At 40.3% G+C, this 20,545-nt stretch overlaps 1 protein-coding gene across 3 annotated transcripts in view; it reads right to left on the reverse strand.

Moving 5' to 3' along the window:
- The window catches only part of map7d1b (MAP7 domain containing 1b), an 80,430-nt gene extending 59,885 nt beyond the window's left edge, over positions 1 to 20,545 (reverse strand). For all 3 annotated transcript variants that reach the window (XM_055157160.1, XM_055157159.1, XM_055157158.1), the window contains exon 1: positions 20,170 to 20,545. The gene's annotated coding sequence lies outside the window, so the exon portion shown is untranslated. The remainder of the gene's footprint in view (positions 1 to 20,169) is intronic.

Here is a 20,545-nt window from a genome sequence, read left to right on the forward strand (position 1 = left end):
CAGGAGTATTAACGTACCTGTACTTGATTTTTCTACATGTATTTGAGCAAAACGTGTCTTGCACCAGTACAGATAGATTATAAATTGATTGCACGCTAAATCTGATCTCCATATTAGTTTTTGTTTTGCAGTGTCCAGTTTCAGTCTCTATTCTCAGCGTTGGTCTCGGAGTCTTTTGGTGAGAGACACGTTTGACAAGTGTCCCATTGTTTTGGAATTTTAAATGGTTTAAATTTAACTCACAGAGGAGCCAAAGGAGCGGGACGGACCGCTGACAGGGAATCAAGATGGATTTTAAACACACAGATCGAAGGAGGAAATCTGTGCTGTTTGAAATCAGAAAGCTCTTTCAGAAAGTGATTTTCTGTTTAGTCTGAAGTAGATGATTAAACAGATTTTCGAAGTAAAACAGCAGGACTAAACCAGGGCCAATCCAGAACTAATCACTTTAAAACAAAGAACAAATTATAAGACTAAATCAGGACAAAAATAAATAGGTCATTTGCAGCAGGACTACCAACTCAGAACCAAACCAGGACTAAAACCAGACTACATTTGGACTTAGACATCACTTAACCAGGACTGAACCAGGAGTAAACCAAGAAAAAACCGAAACTAGACCAAGACTAAACCAGGACTAAACCAGGACAAAAATAGATAGGCCATTTGCAGCAGGACTAACAACCCAAGACCAAACCAGGACTAAATGGTACTAAACCCAGACTACACTTGGACTAAGACATCACTGAACCAGGATTGAGCCAGGAATAAACCAGGACTAAACCAGGACTAAATTAGGACAAAACCCAAACTGAATCAGGACTCAACTAGGACTAAAATAGATAGGTCATTTTCAGCAGGACTACCAAACCAGGACTAAACCAAGACTAAAACCGGACTACATTTGAACTAAAACATCACTGAACCAGGACTAGACCAGGACTAAACCAGGACTAAACCAGGACAAAGCTAAGACAAAACCAGAACTGTAAAATAGACAGGTCATTTGCAGCAGGACTACCAAACCAAGATTAAACCAGGACTAAACCAGGATCGCACCAGAATTAAGACCAAAACAGGGACTAGGACTAAACCAGAACAGACACAAGACAAAACCTGCACTAAGCCAGAACCAGGACTAAACCAGGACTAAACCATGACTAAATTAGGACAAAACCAGACCTGTACCAGGACTAAAATAGATAGGTCATTAGTAGCAGGACTACCAAACCAGGACTAAACCAAGACTAAAACCGGACTACACTTGTAAGAGATTGCTGAACTAGGACTAGACTAGGACTAACCAAGACTAACCCAGGACTGAAACAGAACTGAACCAGAACTGAATGAGAAACCAAACCAGGATTAAATTAGGACTAAACTAGGATTAAACTAAAACTGAACCAGAGTTGAATAAGGACTAAACCAGGATTAAACCAGGATTAAACGAGAACCAAGACCAAAACAGGGACTACCAAGGACTAAACCAGAACTGACACAAGACAAAACCTACACTCAACAAACTAGGACTAAACTAGGACTAAACCAGGACTAAACTGGGACTCAACCAGGTCTAAACCAGGTCTAAAGTATCCCTGCTTACAGTCCGTACCACATCTGACAGTCCACAGACAGAATCGGTGTAAACAGTTAAAAGTTAAAATAGCTCAGATTGTTTGGTTGCGAGGACAGAGGTTGGTAGTTGTATTCCGGGGCTGTGGGAGAGGAAGTGCCGTGCTCCACTGCAGAGGACACACTTCCTGTAGATTAGCGTCGAGTTTCCGTTCGGAGAGGAGACACTTTGAGATGCTGTTAAATAAAATCCTACGGAAAATAAGAGAATAATATTTAGTCACACATGAGTCGACGGAGAAACACACAAACTACTGCAGCTGGGGTTTAGTCAGCAAATATGTGAAGTATACGCGTTTTTATCGCCTTTTCTACCGTGTTCTTTCACCAAAAACATGCCTGAAGAGTCTGAGTAATTTAGCAATCTCTCCCGGGACCTATTCAAACCCTGAGTCTGAACAAATCGCAGCACTTCGTAATACAAAACAGTACGCTACGACTTCACAAACCCGACGCGATGTGAAGTAGTTTCATTAGCGCTCTGAAGGGGGAGTGACTTAGCGAGGGGGAGTGACTTAGTATTGAAGTAATGCCACCAAAATACTTCAATCATCCTCAAAGTACTTTCCGGCTAAATGCTTCCAGAGGAAATCGCGACAACAGAGAGAAACTTGTGGTTCAGAGTCCACATCAGAGGTCTGTCCCAAATCCTGGACCAAGACCAAGACCAAGCCCAGGACTAGGACCAGATCCAAACCATGACATCACCAGGGACCAGAGACCAGAGAGAGAGAGAGAGAGAGAGAGAGAGAGAGCAGGGACAAAGAGAGTCCTCAGTCTGGAGATTTAAACTGACACTGACTCACAGCTCAGACAAAGAAGAGAGGGAGGAGAGAGAGAGCAAGAGGGGGAGAGGGAGGGAGGAAGAGAGGGAGCAGAGAGAGAGAGGGGCAGAGACAGGGGGAGAGAGAAGGAGAGACACAGAGAGGGCAAGAGCGAAGGGGGGGGGGGTAGAGAGGAGAGAGAGGAGAGAGAGAGAGAGGGGGGATAAAGGGGGGGGCCAGGGATGGTGAGAAAGAATTAAGCGAAACAGAAAGAGGAGAGCGAGAGAGTGGGGAGGGAGAGAGAGGGAGATAAGGGGAAGGGAGAGGAAGAGAGTAAGAGAGAGAGTAGAGAGAGCGGGGTGGTGAGAGAGAATGAGGCGAAAGGGAGAGAGGAGAGGGAGAGAGCAAGAGAGAGGGGGAGGGAGGGAGAGAGAGGGAGAGAAAAGAGATATATAGAGCCAGAGTAAGAGAGAGCAGAGAGAAAGGGGGAGAGGAGAGAGAAAGAGCAAGAGAGAGGGGACAGAGAAGGAGAGAGAGAGGAGAGAGAGAGAGGAGGATAAAGAGATAGAGGGAGGAGGGGGAGTGAGAGGGAGAGGAGAGGGGGCAAGAGCAAGAGAGAGAATAGAGATATACAGAGAGAGAAAGAGTAAGAGACAGAGAGGAGAGAGAGAAGAGTGAAAGAGAATGAGGGAGCACGAGAAAGGGCAGAGAGAGAGAGAGAGAAGAAAAGGAGAGAAAAAAGGGGGTAAGAAAAAGAGAAGGGGGGGAGAGAAAAAGGAGAGGGGGTAGAGAGAGAGGAAAGAGATATAGAGAGAGTAAGCGAGAGAGAGGAGGGTGGGGGATGAGAGAGAATGAGGCGATAGAGAAAGAGAAGAAAGAGAAAGAGAGAAAGAGAGAGCGCAGAGGAGGAGAGGATGTAATAAATCTTGTTGTCTGTGTGCAGGATGAATGTGTCATATTTGTTACATTTTAATCACAGAATTGGATGAAAATCAATCAGTCCTCGTCTTAATGTTCTTTTGTTGCTCTCATTCACTTCTCGTCCAGGTTCTCCACACCGTTCTTGTCGTTCTTTCGAAGAGATGATTCTAAAACCACTTTGGGTCTAAATGAAATAACTCTCCTCTGACGGGTGTCTGACGGGCGCTGACAGACATCGGCAGCTTCACTTCTGCCACTCTTCATCTGAAAAATCTGGTTTGAGGTACAGAAAATCAGATCAGATTGAAAAAGTCATAATGTGAACAGGAGTGTGAGTTGCAGAGTTTGTGAGAGAGAGGAAGCTGTTAGATTTAAATACACACTTCCTCTTTTCACAGTTACAGGTACAAATTTATTTTACACAAACTCGGAATCACTGCTCTACTTTATTTTATTTCCATGTTTTATCTGATATTTCACTCCTCTACCTCCTCTCTCGTTATTCTCACTACCGCTCTCTCTTCTCCTCTCACTTCTCTCTCTATCTTTGTCTCTCTCTCCTCTCTTTCCGCTCTCTTTCACCTCCTCTCCTCTCTCTTCTCCTCCCTCCCCTCTCCCCTCTTTTCCCCCTCTCTCCTTTCTTCCTCTCTCCTTGCACACCCCTCTCTCTCTTCTCTCTCTTTCTCTCTCCTCTCTTTTTGCTCTCCTTCTCCTCCTCTCCTCTCTGTTCTCTCTCTGTCCTTGTCTCTCTCTCCTCTCTTTCTGCTCTCCTTCTCCTCCTCTCGTCTCTGTTCTCTCTCTGTCTTTGTCTCTCTCTCCTCTCTCGCTTTTCCCCTCTCTCTCCTTTCTTTTCTCCTTCTCTCCTCTCTGTTCTATAACAATTCTCAGTTTCTCTCTCTTCTCTCCCTCTCTGTATCTCCTGTATTCTCTCTTCTACCTCACCCTCTCTCTTTCTCTCTCCTCTCCCTCTCTGTATCTCCTCTCTCCTACCTCACCCTCTCTCTTTCTCTCTCCTCTCCCTCACTGTATCTCCTCTTACTTCTCTCTCCTCTCTTTCCTTTCCCTCTATTTCCTCTCACTTCTCTCTCTGCCTTTGTTTCTCTCTCCCCTCTTTCCAATCTCCTCTTCCACTCTCTCTCCCACTCTCTCAGTCTCTCTCCTCTCCCTCTCTGTATCTCCTATTTTCTCTCTCTTCTTTCTCCTTCTCTCTCTTTCTCTCTCCTCTCTCTCTCCCCCCCTCTCCTCACTCCCCCACTCTTTCTTGTCTCTCCTCTCTTTCCTCTCTCTCTATCTCCTCTCACTTCTGTCTTTGCATCTCTCTCTCATCTCCCCTCTCTTCTCACTCTCTCTTTTCCCCTCTCTCCTCGCTCCCTCCATTCTATCTCCTCTCACTTCTCTCTCTGTCTTTGTGTCTCTCTCTCTCTCTCCTCTCCCCTCTCTTCTCTCTCCTCTCTTTCTCTCCTCTCCCTCTCTCCCATATGTCTCTCCCTGTCTCTCTCCCTCTCTCCGCTGAGCCTCTCCAGGACGTGACACGTTCAAAGAGCTGGAGTATAAACAAAAACTTCCGACTCCTTCACAATTCACCTTTTGTGTTTTCAGACTCGGTGGGAGAAAAGCTTTGTTCAGTCTCAGATGGAGATTAGAAAAAAGACAAGATTATTTAAAGGAACTCTACCAACTTTAACAACATTAAGCATGCTAATGCGTACTTCCTGATTCTACGACTCTAATAAAACTCTTTATAATTAGATTCAGACAGTACACAGGTGTTTATAGGATGTATCTGTACTGGGGCAAGATGAACTTTACACAGATACATGAGAAATAAATCAGTCATACGATACAATTTGTCAAGTTTGTGGAGTCAGTGTAAAAAAATATATGAATTAAGTTCAACATTTGTGGATTTTCAGTTTCATAATTTCTTTCAAAAATTATGATCTCGATATTTGAAAACTGTTTTGTATAATACAGAAAAAAATGGAAGGTTAAAATTTCAGGATTGATTTCAAGGAGTTGTTTTTGTTATTTTAACTATTTGAAAGTTAAATGGGGTTCAAGTTGGGATTATCTGAAGTTAATTCACCTTCCCCTAGTGTTAATTCAAACAAAGTGTTATCCATTTACTCTCAACATCTCTTTAACATTTCCAAAAATGTTAAATTAATTCATATAAACTCATATAAAATTTGACTCATATAAACCCTGTGAACATGTTCAAATTATGTGATTCTGTGAGTCAGTTTCAATACTCCCCTTTTTGCTGTGTAGTAACACTAACACTATATATATATATTATATATTATATATATATATATATATATATATATATATATATATTACTGCATTATTTTCATATACTTTCTGCCACGTTCCTTCATTTACAAGTCAAACTGGGTCAAAACTAAAACTAAAACTAAAAGACCATCCAAGACTTATGTAAGGCCCAGTATTACGCAAAATTGATTCTTGTGAACTTTAAGTCATGTCAGAATGTTGTTACCTCCTCAAAAACAGACCTGGAGTTGAGTTTTGTTCAATCACACATTAGTCTTTTTACATCTTCCACCTTGTGATGTCATGAAGTGGTAGTGTACAAGTTAACAGCTTCTTTTTTATTTTATTTTATTTTTTTATGTTTTTTATTAACCCTCTCAGGCTCAAATAAATTTTTAGTATCAGGAAAAATCTGATATTTGGGGAAAATTATAATATGGGGTAGTAATATACAATCCTGACTTTTTTATCCTTTGTAAACAAAATAAGTATTTTGCACTTCTGGCAGGCCGTTTGTGTGTAGCCATTCTTGCACAGTCTGCATCGCCTACGTTTATCAGCATGGATGGGAGAAAAGGCTCCTGAGTTAAAAAAGCTCATAAAATATGGATTTAGAGTAAGTAAGTAATTGGAATTTAGCTGTTGCAAATCTGCAACACCTGCCTGGAGAGGGTTAAGGACATCACACAACACCTGTCCATATAAAAATTATATAAAATAGGTTAAATGTAGATAAGATATATGCAGGACATTTTCAGTGAGTGCATTTTTGGTCATTTTAATTTATGTTTAAATTTGTTGTTATTAGTTTCCAATCTTAAATCGGCTGGTAAGCAATTCCAGAGTCCGGCCCCTTTAGCCAAGAAAGAGAATGTTGGGACAACACAATTACCACTAGTAGCAGCGCTTGTGTTCGCTGAATTCGAATGGTACATTAGAGTTTAAGATTATTAAAATTGGTAACATTTTCAAAGTTAAATAGGTTGTTTCTTTAAAATTTCACAGCAGTGCCAGTGTTTGGGATTTTTGTCAAGGACTTTAATGGTCAATTTGTATTTTTATCTTTAGTTCAGTAGAGTTTGGCAATTCCAGATCTGAAATCATCCAAATGATTCTAGTGAAGGTTTAAAAACACAGTGGAGCACTTCTTGTATTACCACATGACAACACAAAACACAACTCCAGGTATATTTGTGATGAGGAAACAACATTAGATCAGAAAACGGCGTAAAACTGCGATGTTTTACCAGAGATACCAGAGACTCATCCAGACCCCTCCATCTGAAACTGTGACATAACATTATCGAACGTCTTAAACCGGTTGAAAACACAGCCTCCTTGTTTTGTATAGATCCCACGTGTTGCCTCATGGCTCAGGTATGTTTGTGTGTGCCCTGTAACCGTGTGGTCCGTGGTTTGGATTCCACAGACGTCAGCTGTTTGTCTAAGGCTGTTTGACCATAACTATAGGAGGCTCTCTCTATCATTACAACACATGAGTCACGCTGCAAACTCAACGCTACTGTTTCTGTGAGGACAAACTCTACCTTGGATAAACAGCACAGCTATTCTCATTGTTACTTATCTTCTCTTCTTATATGTTGTTTTCAGACAGTAGAACGAGAGACTTTCTGAGGTGGGGTCAGGAGGAGCCAGGACATCTATAAAACATCATCTGATCTGAAGTTTTTCCATAGGATCCAGAGCTCTTTCCATAGGGTCAGTCGCTTTCTGCATTGCGCTGCTCTATGTAAGAACAGTATAAGGATTTGTATTATAATAGGGATGCAACGATACGATACTTCCTTAATATACTCGAACTCATACTCGTTAAACATTTGTCTATACCACGCAATGATACCACTATTACACGGCACTACACAACATCACTGGTCACGTTCAGGATGCCATTTGTTGTTCTACCGACTTCACTTGTCGACTTGTCTAAGGGGAGACAAAGAGTTAGAAGACACGGATCGTCATATGCACAAATAATGCTCAATCATTTCGTTGTCAGTAGGGATGGGCATGATTAGTCGATTAATCGATAATTGATCATTAAGAATTTCATCGATTACGTTCATTTTTAATCGACAAACCGAATGTAGGTTGCTGTGTGTAGTGTAGGGTGATCAAACGGGGATCCGGACATGTGTCTCTCTGCACTCAGAAGGAGCGAGCAGACACAGACAGTCGGTCAGTCTGCAACGTGCCGAAGTGCAAATGCGTGTTTAACGATGACTTGTACAAGAAATTCCACGCTTTCCGTTCCGGTCGAGACAAGTGGGAGGCCATGAGCACAGTGTACAAAGCAGCACATATGTTTCAGTGTCCAGTGGGAAAAAGCTCACCAGGACACGGAAAACATGAAAAAGTTTTGCCAGGTGAGAGTCGCTCAATGATGACGAGGCCCCACCTCCCTCCCCCCGTACGGTGTCCTGGTTTTGACAAACACAAATATAGTCACACTAACCTGTATTCCACTGAGTCATGTCCTTTAGTCCGACAGAAGTTGAACCGCATCAGCGACACAAGAGCTGTTTTTTTCTTCACTTAGTTTATGCAAATTAGCGATGCAGTTTTAAGTTTTGTTTCTGTGAGAGTTGTGCAAATCTGCATTAAACACATTCTAATCTCAAACGGGCTGATGTGGCTCTAGAGTCGTTACGGTTTATATGTCATAAAGTTGAATTTATTTCTGCAGATTAGTAGTGCAAATAGTAATAATAATGATGATAATTTTAATATAAAAACGTTAATGATTAATCGATAATTGATTGTTAATTCTCCCGATGATTGATTAAGAAAATTTAATCAAATACCCGTCCCTAGTCGTCAGCAGTTTGGAAGTTTTAAATTTCAGTTTTAGGGAGGATGACAGGAGTAAAGCAGTTTGCAAATGATGTAGTGCCAAGGTGTCAAGAGGTGGAACGGAAAACACCTCATTTAATACGAGCGATTTAATCAAACATTTGAAAACACAGCACAGTGATAAGTACACGAGTTCACCAAAGCAGCACGAGCCGTCAACAGACAACTTTAACCAACGTTTTCAAGAAGAGAGAGAAAATGTCCAAAGATAGAACTCGGCCAACAAAAATAACTGAGGCATTTACCCACTACACTGCGCTGGATGAGCAGACACACAGATGTTATAGATGTTATAGATGTTATAGATGTTATAGATGTTATAATGTTATAGATGTTATAGATCAGGGGTCTCCAACCTGTAGCTCTCCACCCCCTTCCAAGTAGTTTCGCCGAATGACTTCTGAATTATATGTACTGTGCTAATAACTACAGTTTGATTAAGTAAATTCCTATTGTGATTGGAAATGTGTCATTTTCTACTTTGTGCACTAATAATTCTATTTTATTTTGACTTGTACACATACATTTATATAATTATTAATTATAATTATTTGACACCTGTCTCTTGCTCTTTTTTGCTACTGATTTACAATTTATTATTACCATTTATATCTTTTACTCTTTGTTATTATATTATACTGTGATGTGCGAGCTACTGCGTCCAAATCATTTCCCCTGTGGGACAATAAAGTTTGTTTAAGTGGAAGTCTAATAAATAGATAATGGTTTATGTTTTACAGGTGTCTAACTGTGTCCCATTTAAGACTTACCATCTTTTTTTACATTGATTACATTTCTTGCGACCGTTAAACTGGTAGTTCTCTAGCATTTTTGTTTTGTAAAAGTAGCTCACTGGAGGGAAAAGGTTAGAGACTCCTGTACTAGATGTTCTAGATGTTAAAGATGTTATAGATGCTTTGATGCTGTGAAAACTCACGTTAGGTCAATGGTTCATGACATCGAGTCAATAAGTTTCACGACAATCCATGTATCATTCGTTCATTCGTTTTTCAATATAAAACCAAAAATAAGAAAATGAAAAAAAACTCTTTTCTTCATTATTTGTCTCCAAAACCAAAATGAAAAAATGGATAACGATTCCAGGACTTTTCCAGGTCCAGGACCAGACCAGAACCGGAGCAAGACCAGAGCGGGACCATAGCGGGACTGAGACCGGGACCAGACCAAAACCAGACCGGGATCAGAGTGGGACCAGAGCGGGACCAGAGCGGGACTGAGACCAGGACCAGACCGGGACCAGAATGGGACTGAGACCGAGACCAAACCGGGACTGAGACCGAGACCAGGCCGGGATTGGACAGGGATCAGACGGGGACCAGACCGGAGGCCACGGTCTCCGGTCTGGTCCATCAGAGCTCACAGCAGGGCCGGAACTCTAAGCTGGGGCTTGGACCCTATGGAGGCTTGGAGTCAAAGCTTGGAGTCCACTCTGGTCCCACTCTGGTCCTTGACCTGGATCAGTCCTGGTTCAGTCCGTATGCAGTGCAAAAGTCCAGCAGTGCAGTCACAGAAGTCACATAAACAGGAAACGGCCATTATCCGTTTTTTCCATTCTTCATTTAAACACAAAATCGAAAACTGAAAAAACAAATCATTATCCGTTTTTTCATTTTAGTTTTGGAGACAAATAATGAAGAAAATAGTTGTTTTTTAATTTTCTTATTTTTGGTTTTATACTGAAAAACGAATCAACGAATGATACACGGATTCACGACTCATATTTGGAGAAACAGCGTCTGTCCAATGTCCCTTTTAAGTTTGACAGCTCAGTGGACAGATGAAGCATTTACTCGTCATTATACTCCACACAAAACCATTTCCAGGCCATCACATCAGATCAGAGAGAAATATAAAATCTGCATTTCCATGTATTGTCATTGTATGTTCATGGGGTTGGGGGTTTAAGTATCAGTATCGGTACTCAGTATCAGCAAGTACACAAATGATTATACTCGTACTTGTATCGTTTTTCAAAAAAGTGTTATTGGTGCCTCCCGAGATTATAACAATGATTTTTAGACATTTACAGCCAACAGTAGCTTCACAACAAACCTGTAAGAGTAGAGTATTATCTGTATTCTTTACTCTGTATTATAATAATATTTTTATAAGAAATATGAGAGGTAAGCTTCATAGTGTATTTATGTTTTTTTTTAATGGTGTCAGGATCATTTGCACTCGTGAGCTTTAATAAATACATACAATATACTTAATACAACAAGGAATTTTATCTGAAATGAACTGACTATAATATGTATAAAGCGTACAGTGTCAGCTCACTGACAACACTGCGCGGTTCAAAGCCGACATGAAAACAGATCGGTGTCAGATGAACACAGCGAAGTGCAGGTCATGTACTAGTCAGGAACAGACCAACCCGACACTGCGATCAGATGCTGGTGCAGATACAGAAAAATGAGCAGGATCAGATATCGGCTTTCAAATATTGATTCAGAAATCCTGGACGGACATATAATCTGATGTAATAAGATTATTTTCTGGACATAGTTTGCCCATTTTGAACATTTATTTACACAAAGCTGTTCTGTGGTTACATGAGAGATAAACAACAGGCACAGAACACATTTGGATCAGTTTTGTCTTATTTTATTTTAATTTAGTTTATGTTTAGTTATTTGTTTATTTATCTGGGACAATGCACATGCAAACATTGACCTACACAAAGAGGGGTTTTGTGTTTGTGCAGGTTATAGCAAAATTGCTCATTTCCGCCTTCAGTCCCTGGACAGGCTGGTGTTATAAATGACGTACATGCCAATAAAAGACAATGTGTATCAATACAATCATTCAGCCATTAAATCATTAAGAAAAACATGTTCCAAATGCTGTTTTCAGTCTCTGCTCTGGTATCGGTTGGTATCGGTTGGTATCGGGAACCAGCAGATACTTAAACCTTTAGTTTTGGTATCAGTATCAGAACTGAAAAAGGTGAATCGGTGCGTCTCTTGTGCTATAGTGTTTAAGACACGAGCCTGAAAATCTATTTGCTGCTCAAGAAAATCAATAGCAGCTCTCTGGCAGCCTGCTGAAATGTTTAGATGACGTCAAGTCTTGGCTGGCTATGAATATTTAAAATATGAATAGGTCCAAAACGCAAACTATTGTCTACAAATTTTCAGTTTGACATGCGCTCTTTTCAAGACTATACCAAAACTGCAGCTTTTGAAGATTTTAAGTTTTTTTTAAGTTGGACAAGATTTTAAGTTGGATAAGATTTTAAGTTGGACAAGTTTTTTTTAAGTTGGACCAGATTTTAAGTTGGACAAGTTTTTGGACAAGTTTTTATCGCTTTTATCCAGACTCAAATTGGCTTTATCTTTTAGTGATCTGGAGCGGGTGATCCAGGCTTTTATCTCTGCAAGTCTTGACTACTGCAACTAAAACTAAAATTCCGCAGCACGTCTTTTAACCAGCACACGTCGAAGAGAACACATTACACCTATTTTCTCCTCATCGCACTGGATCCCCGTTCATTTTAGAGTTGATTTAAAAATGTTATTGTTTGTTTTTAAAGCACTTCATGGACCGGCCCCAACGTACATCTCAAACCTCACTGTTTCTACACTCCTTCCTGCTCTGAGGTCTGAGGACCAGCTGCAACTTGTCGTCCCAAAAGCGCAACTCAGAGGTCGGGATGACCCTGGGGTGACTGGGCCCCAAACTCTCGCTCTCCCCCCTCACATTAAGAGCACCCTCTTCAGTCGAATCTTTTAAGTCTCGTTTAAAAACACATTTTTACTCACCGGATTGTTGTGTGATCCTCTGACTGTTTTTTATTGAGTTTATTTGCAAATTTGAGTATTTTTTATGTTATTATTGACTTGCTTATTTATTTATTTTATGTTTTACTTCATTTAATGTGTTAATTTATATTGTGCAGCACTTCGGAGACTTTGCGTTGGTTGGATTGCTCCTCTTCTGTGTGCAGTGTGCAGAGCAAACACCAGTGTAACCTGCATCACTCAATAAAAAACACAGATTTTCCGATTCTGCGGCATCTCCAGAGGGAAAAGAGATGTGAAAACAATAAGAAAACATCAGATTTAAATCTATCACTGAATTCTGTAAAAGGTTTTATATTTTAAGTCCCTGCTACGACTACTGCAAACTAAAATCTCACAATCTGAAATACGCAGAGTACATGTTGTCCAGACACCTACGCAGCGCTTCAATGCACAATCCTACACATGGAGAAAACGTGACGAGGAGGAGAGAGAAGATGAAGAGATTGCGCGAGGAGAGAGATGGAGAAAGAGGAGGAGAGAGAGAGAGAAGGAGGATAAAGAAAGACAAAAAGGAGGAAGGCTTATAAAAGGAGGAGAGAACGAGGAGAGATGAGGTTGGAGGAGGTGATGGAGAGGAAAGAGAAGAAAGGAGAGGAGAGAGAAGAGAGGAGCTGAGGGGAGATGATAGAGAGAAAAAGAGAGAGAATTTGGAGGGGAGAGAGAGAGAGGAGAAAAGGGGGAGGGTTTTTAACACGGCAATGTCACCTTCTGATCAAAAGAGCAGCTCTGAAACTGCACTGGGACAATTACTGCACCAAAACCTACCAGAATACACAAAATCATCTTTACTTTACATACATGTACTTGTAGTTCAGATGTCTACGAACACGTCCTGCAATGTCCCTGTACGTCAGATGCCCTCCCTGTGTGTCAGATGCCCTCCCTGTGTGTCAGATGCCCTTCCTGTGTTTCCACGGGGTCTGATTCTGTCTATGGCCCCATCCACACTAGTTCGTATTCAAGTCGTTTTCGTTGTCGATGCAGTGATAGTCCACACTAATCCGACTGAAAACTGCTCCAGAGACGGAACAAATTTCCTTTGAGCCTCCAGCTCCCACAAATTCATCTGAGTACAGATCTGATCTGTGTGGACGCCTTAAAACACTGATATACTGATGTAGATCTATGCGCCGTAAAGTAATTCACCGCCAAAACATTAAGAAGCTAGAATATATGTCCATTCATATAAACGTGTGTCTGTGTGTACAACCTGCAGACGTATAATCTCTGAAAAGTTTAACATGAACCATCTCCAACACGACAGAAACACAGAACAGACTCACCATCAGCAGAACACCCCTCTGTCACAGAAAGAACACTCATCTCTACATGCTGCCATTAGGCCAGTTAATAAGCAGCAATAACGTGTCCTACCACAATTATGCAGATGACACTCAGATCTACGTCTCTCTGGCAGCAGGAGACTATGGACCAGTGGACTCACTTTGTCACTGCATCCAACAGATCAGTGTGTGGATGCAAAACAACTTTCTCCAGCTAAACTCTGACAAGACTGAAGTCATAGTGTTTGGTCCACAAAAACAAAGGGACAGTGTCAGCATCACCTCCAGTCTCTCTCTCTAAAACCTTCAAATCAGGCAAGAAATCTAGGGGTAATAATGGACTCAGACTTGAACTTTAACAGCCACATCAAATCAATAACATCTGCAGCCTTTTACCATCTAAAAAACATAGCAAAAATCAAAGGTTTACTGTCTAAATCAGACTTGGAGAAACTTATCCATGCGTTTGTCTCCAGTAGATTAGACACTGTAATGGTCTGCTCACTGGTCTCTCCAAACGAGCTGTGAGACGCTGCAGAACATCCAGAACATCCAGAACGCTGCAGCTCGGGTCCTGACTCGAACTAGGAAGTACGAGCACATAAGTCCTGTGCTCAGGTCTCTGCACTGGCTCCTGTGCCTCAGAGAATAGACTTTAAAGCAGCTCTGCTTGTGTACAAGTCTCTCCATGGCCGAGCACCAAAGTCCATCTGTGACATGTTGGTGTCATATGAACCATCTCACACTCTGAGGACCTCAGGGACCGGCCTCCTGCTGGTGCCCAGAGTCACGACTAAACAAGGGGAGTCAGAGTTTCAGGTTCATGCAGCTAAAACCTGGAACAGTCTGAACATGTGAGACAGACTCTTCTGTGACGCTGTTTAAATCCAGGCTCAAAACATTTCTGTTTAACTGTGCAAATAACTGAAAGGTTTTCATTCCGCACTCTTCTCTCCAATTTATGTCTCTCTTTTTTAATTTTAATCTTCATGATTATTTATGTTTTGATTTGTTTTTATTATGATTTTAATGTATTTCTTATTCTGTAAAGCACTTTGAATTACTTTGTGTACGAATTGTGCTATACAAATAAACTTGCCTTGCCTTGCCTCATATAACACTGAGTCCTGTCCTTTAGTCCAACAGAAGCTGAACCACATTTTTTTGAGCGCTTAGTTTATGCAAATGAGCCATGCAGTTTTAAATGTCGTTTCTGTAAAAGATCAACAAATATGCTCAAAGCTGTGTGGCTAGAGAAGGACTGTGGACACAGAAACGGCGTGTGTGGACGCAGATCATTTCTGATACGGTGATACGGCGATTCGTTTCAGTGTAAATGTAGTCTAAAGGTGTTCAGATTTGAGTCTTTTTCTTTACTTTACGTACATGTACCTGTAGTTTAGACGTCTACAAACACATTCCGCAAAGTCCCTGTTTTGTCAGATGCCCTCCCTGTGTCTCCACGGGTCTGATTCTGTGTAAAAGAGTTCAGATTTCAGTCTTTTTCTTTACTTTACAAACATGTACCTGTAGTTTAGACCTCTACACACACGTCCTGCAAAGTCCTTGAGTATCAGATGCCCTCCCTGCATCTCAACAAGATCTGATTCTGTATAAAAGAGCTCAATTTCAGTCTTTTTCTTTACTTTACGTACATGTAACTTTAGTTTAGACGTCTACAAACACGTCCTGCAATGTCCTTGAGTATCAGATGCCCTCCCTGTGCGTCAGATGCCCTCCCTGAGTCTCCGCGGGGTCTGAATCTGAGTAAAAGAGTTCAGATTTCAGTATTTTTCCAACGTTAACATCTACAACTCTCTGCCTTCCTCACATCACATCACTGCCAGGGACTAAGCATATAAAAAATAACTAAATAAATCATAACTGAACCAAATATGTACAAAAAGAACGTAGAAGAGGCTTGTTCACGTCTAATTACATCATCAAATCACAGACGAAGAAAATAACTTTGCATCATACTGTAGTGACAAGTTACAGTGACATTTGAGGCCTGTTTCGTCGCACGGACAAGTCTGTGTGTGTTCTTAATATTAATTCAGAATTCTTGGATTCGTTGGACTAAAGACATGTGCTGCAGATCCATTGGTTGATAAAAAGGAGGTGTGGCAGAAGCGCTCTGTAAAACTCTGTGTATCTCTGAGGACCTGATCATGGAACTGCTTTCAAAATACTACTGCAAACTGACTGACGGAAAAGTACTAGGGAAAAGAGTGTGGAAAAGAACAGGTTTTACTCCTAAATCTTCAGCGAACTCACTCACTTTTCCTTTCTGCTGCTCACATAGAAGTCCTTGTTTTTTTATTTTATTTTATTTTAGGAGGTCCCCACTGAGATTCAGAAGGTATAAGTCAGTTAAATCACAAAGTTTCACATTATAAAAACATTTGCATCTTTCAGGAAAAACATACTGCACACTCCGATCAGCCGACGCCTGACAACCTGCCGTCTCACTCCACCGGGACTAAACGCAAAACCTGGGGGGCACAGGGACTTCACCGCTGCAGGAACTCCATGTCCGAACACATCAGAGACTCATCCACATGTTTAAAAAAGCCCTGAAAACCCATGTCTTTCAAACCACCTTTCATTCACTTTTTTATTTCTTTTGCTTGTCTTTGTTGGTCGCTTCATGTAAAACGTCTTTGAGTATCTTGAAAAGCGCTATACACGTGTTATGTACTATTATTATTATTAAGTGACACCATGAATACCGTCTCGAGTGTCCCCCTGTCTTGAAAGTCCCCGCGCGAGTGTCTCATTCTCTTGGCGGGAATGTTTTCGCCGGCCTTTTATCGGAAAATCCGCTTCTACATCATAATTAAATGAAATGTGAATGTATCAGACCAAATGTGGGGGCTTGTTTATGTCATTTTATCAATCTTCCTGAAGCAGCACACATTTTTTCAGTATGTAATATCAATATAATGTCATTATAACCTCATTTGTTCGCAGAAGTTTACTATGAAATCCTATTTTATATTAGCCAGGCTGGCGCCATCTAGTTCCTCCACTCCATTTCATTTCTCTCCAGCGACTAGATCAGGAATCAGAATACACCAGGCAGTTTGCAAGAACCCCGGAAGAATAAGATAAGAAAATGGTTAACATTACATGCAAAAACATTGTTGAAAAATTTCAATAAATATTTAGTTTGGCCCATGACTTATTCCCAATTTTTAATTTTGGCCTCTGTGAATTTGAGTTTGACACTCCTGTCCTAGGGCATCTGTAATTGTTGATTTGGGCAGAAATATGAATTATTTCTGTACCTGCCATGAACATAATTTATAAAAGTGCAACACAAGAAACTTAAAAGATACAGAATTTGTTCAAAAATCATTCAGAATCCCTTTTAGGACGGTACAAATGTGTCGAGATGTACTGTAACTTGTGTGTGTAATTAATACAATATAGATATAATGAAAAAATGCTGATTTCCCTCCATTTTCATGACAGACATTTTAACCGACTAAGACTCCATCAATAAATGACTAAAGAACTACATCAGTACAACAGTGATTATTAAAACAGCTTTTTATATATAAAATGTTCTGTTCAGTGACATTAAGTCAGTGTTTAGCAGTGGATATAAATAATAATCCCTTCTTCCTTTCATGTGTATTGTGCTGAACAGGCGTCTTAAAACTCTTCTGAACTCTTTATTCAAAAACTCCACAGCGGTAATATTCTGTAGCCACGCCTGCCCTGGGGTAGACTGACTGAAGCGAGGCTGCCAGTCTGCACCATTGTCCGCACCTTCACCAGTCACTCGTCTTGCCCAAGGACACAACAGCAGGTGAAGGAATGAGCATTTAAGCTGCTACTTAAAAATAATAACATGCATTCTTAGTTTCACAAGGTCTGGAATTTATGTCACGAGTTTATAATAAAAACACGTTCATAAATTAGATATAACTGTTAGAAAAGTTTGTGTGCTGAGCTGAGCTGAGCTGAGCTGAGCTGAGCTGGCGGTGAGTGGATTTTCTCTAACTGCTAAACCTGAACCTCGTATATATAAAAACTTGAATACACATATGCCAGCCCATAATAATAGTAGGTGCACTACATACAGTACACTCTAAATACTACACTATACAGCTACACAGTACACTCTAAATACTACACTATACAGCTACACAGTACACTCTAAATACTACACTATACAGCTACACAGTACACTCTAAATACTACACTATACAGCTACACAGTACACTCTAAATACTACACTATACAGCTACACAGTACACTCTAAATACTACACTATACAGCTAACACAGTACTCTAATACTACACATACACTACACACTACATACTCTAAATACTACACTACACAGACTACACAGTACACTCTAAATACTACAACTATACACTACACAGTACACTCTAAACTACTACACTATACACTATACACACACAGTACACTCTAAAATACTACACTATACACTACACAGCTACACAGTACACTCTAAATACTACACTATACAACTACACAGTACACCCACACACTACACTCTAAATGCTACACTATACGACTACGCAGTACACTCTAATACTACACTATAACACTACACACAGTACACTCTAAATACTACACTATACAGCTACACACTACACTCTAAATACTACACTATACAGCTACACAGTACACTCTAAATACTACACTATACAGCTACACAGTACACTCTAAATACTACACTATACTACACAGTACACACATACACTACACTCTAAATACTACACTATACGACTACACAGTACACTCACTACACTACACTCTAAATACTACACTATACGACTACACAGTACACTCACTACACTCTAAATACTACACTATACACAGTACACTCAATACTACAAAATATTACAACTAAATACTACATAATATTACAACTAAATACTACAACAACAAGGCAGAGAAAGGATCAGCTGTGTACAACAAGACAAATACTGCAAGAAGTTTAGGATCAGCTACAGATCGCAAGAAAATACTATAAGATGTAGGGCCGGGTATCACTAAGAAGTTGCCGATACGATACACACCTCGATACACAGGCCATGATACGATACATCGCACTTTCGATTCAATAAGATTAGATACAATATATTTCAAATCGATTCAATATGGTTAAAATAAAACAAACGGTAAATCAGAATACTAAAAATCTTAATTATACCACTAAGTTTGTGCAAAGTTAATATGAAAAACACCCATTTTACTCATCAAAACAAGTGAACTTCTCTAAACAAGTAACACAACTGCAGCTCTTTCACAAAATAATTCAGTAAAATACACCCAAAAAATACTCTTGGTGATATCGATACAGCAGCCCACGATATCCATACTGTATCATCAAATTAAACAATACGATATATCGATATTTCAATATTTTTGCACACCCCTAACATTCACGAAGACATATAACATATAAGATTTAGACTTCAGTTGAATTCATAACCGTGTTTAGAAGTGAGAGCAGACTTATCATAATACATTTTGCTTGCTTGTTTGTTTTAAAAGTTGAATTCTTTGCTCAGAACGCAACAAAACTCTTTATTTTTTCATAAGACGATGGTTCCAGCCGGTCTTAAGAACCACCCTGACTCTCCACACCTCTTGTTTAACTGTACACACTGAATACTTGCAAACTAAAGGTGCATTGTGTAACTTTTCTGCCGGAGCGTCTGTCAATCGCTTTTCTCCATGTAGATATTTTTATTTCATTGTCTGTAATGTTTCACAGTATGGCATTAAACCTTTCTATCTTCACAGAGACCAAACCGGATCAAGTTACAGGTCAGATCTGTGGAGAGGCGACCCGCTCACAGTCAGAATGTCTGTTTTTCGAGGTATTTTTGAGACATAAAACCACCTGTAATTGAATAAATGTAAAGTAAAACTGTTTAATGTCACACTGTGGAACATTCTACGACATCTCCATAGAAACACCACCAGAAAAGTTACACAATGCACCTTTAAGAAGATGCATGCAGTTATTATCACTATTACATTGTATTATGACCTTTTCGACATGTTTTAGTCCTTTTTGTACAACTTTCTTCAATATATGTTTCTATTTTCCGTGACAACCATTAAATTTATCATATTATGTTATCTTTAACTCCTTGTCTATGTCTCAGCTCTTTTAGTTGCCAATTGCAAGCCTACAGTTCAACAAGTACAATAATAACCACTGTCCAACCACTGTTTATATATTTGTATGCTCTTTTTTTGTTTTTTATTGTTAATACAACTCGTAAAACATGCACAAAACGTGAATGAATGTGAGTTTAACACGGTATTGCATTGTATTAAGGTGTATTAAACATGTTTTCTCTGTGCTCCGTGCGTCCTTTTCTGTGTTTAATCCAAGTGATGAGTGATTAATTTCTATTTTAACCATCAGATCTGACTTGTACATTCATAAATCATATCGCCTTCTCCATTTCTCGTCTTCATAGGAATTTCCCACCACCCACCCAACCACCTACCCACCCACCACGAACCTTCCTTCCATCCACCCCGCGGCTCCGACCACCGCTACCCCGTCTTTACGCACACGACCCCGGGCTTACTTTTGTCCTGGAGGCTGAGTTTCTGCTCCAGGCGGTTCCCCAGGTCGTTATAATCCATCGTATCCATTTTAGGCTCCGATCAGTCCGTCTCTAGCCGCTGTCATTCCTCACAGTCGTCCCGAAATCGAGCTCCAAAACCCGGGCTCAACTCGCCCCCAACACGCCCTGAGTGAAAAGATCCGACCGCAATGCGAGGGGGAAAATTACACAAGATTGCAATCAAACAATAGAAATCTATAGAAATCCAGATAAAAGATGAGAAATATTCCAGATAGGGCTGAGCTGGGTGATTTAAAACGCTGTTATGGTTGTTATTGTCAGATTAGGTCAAATCCAACAGCGGCGGAAAAAAATCTACTGAGAATGAAAAGCGTCA

Source organism: Boleophthalmus pectinirostris, unplaced genomic scaffold, assembly GCF_026225935.1.
Source record: "Boleophthalmus pectinirostris isolate CB_2022bp ecotype Guang Dong unplaced genomic scaffold, ASM2622593v1 HiC_scaffold_21, whole genome shotgun sequence".
Classification (NCBI taxonomy): domain Eukaryota; kingdom Metazoa; phylum Chordata; class Actinopteri; order Gobiiformes; family Gobiidae; genus Boleophthalmus; species Boleophthalmus pectinirostris.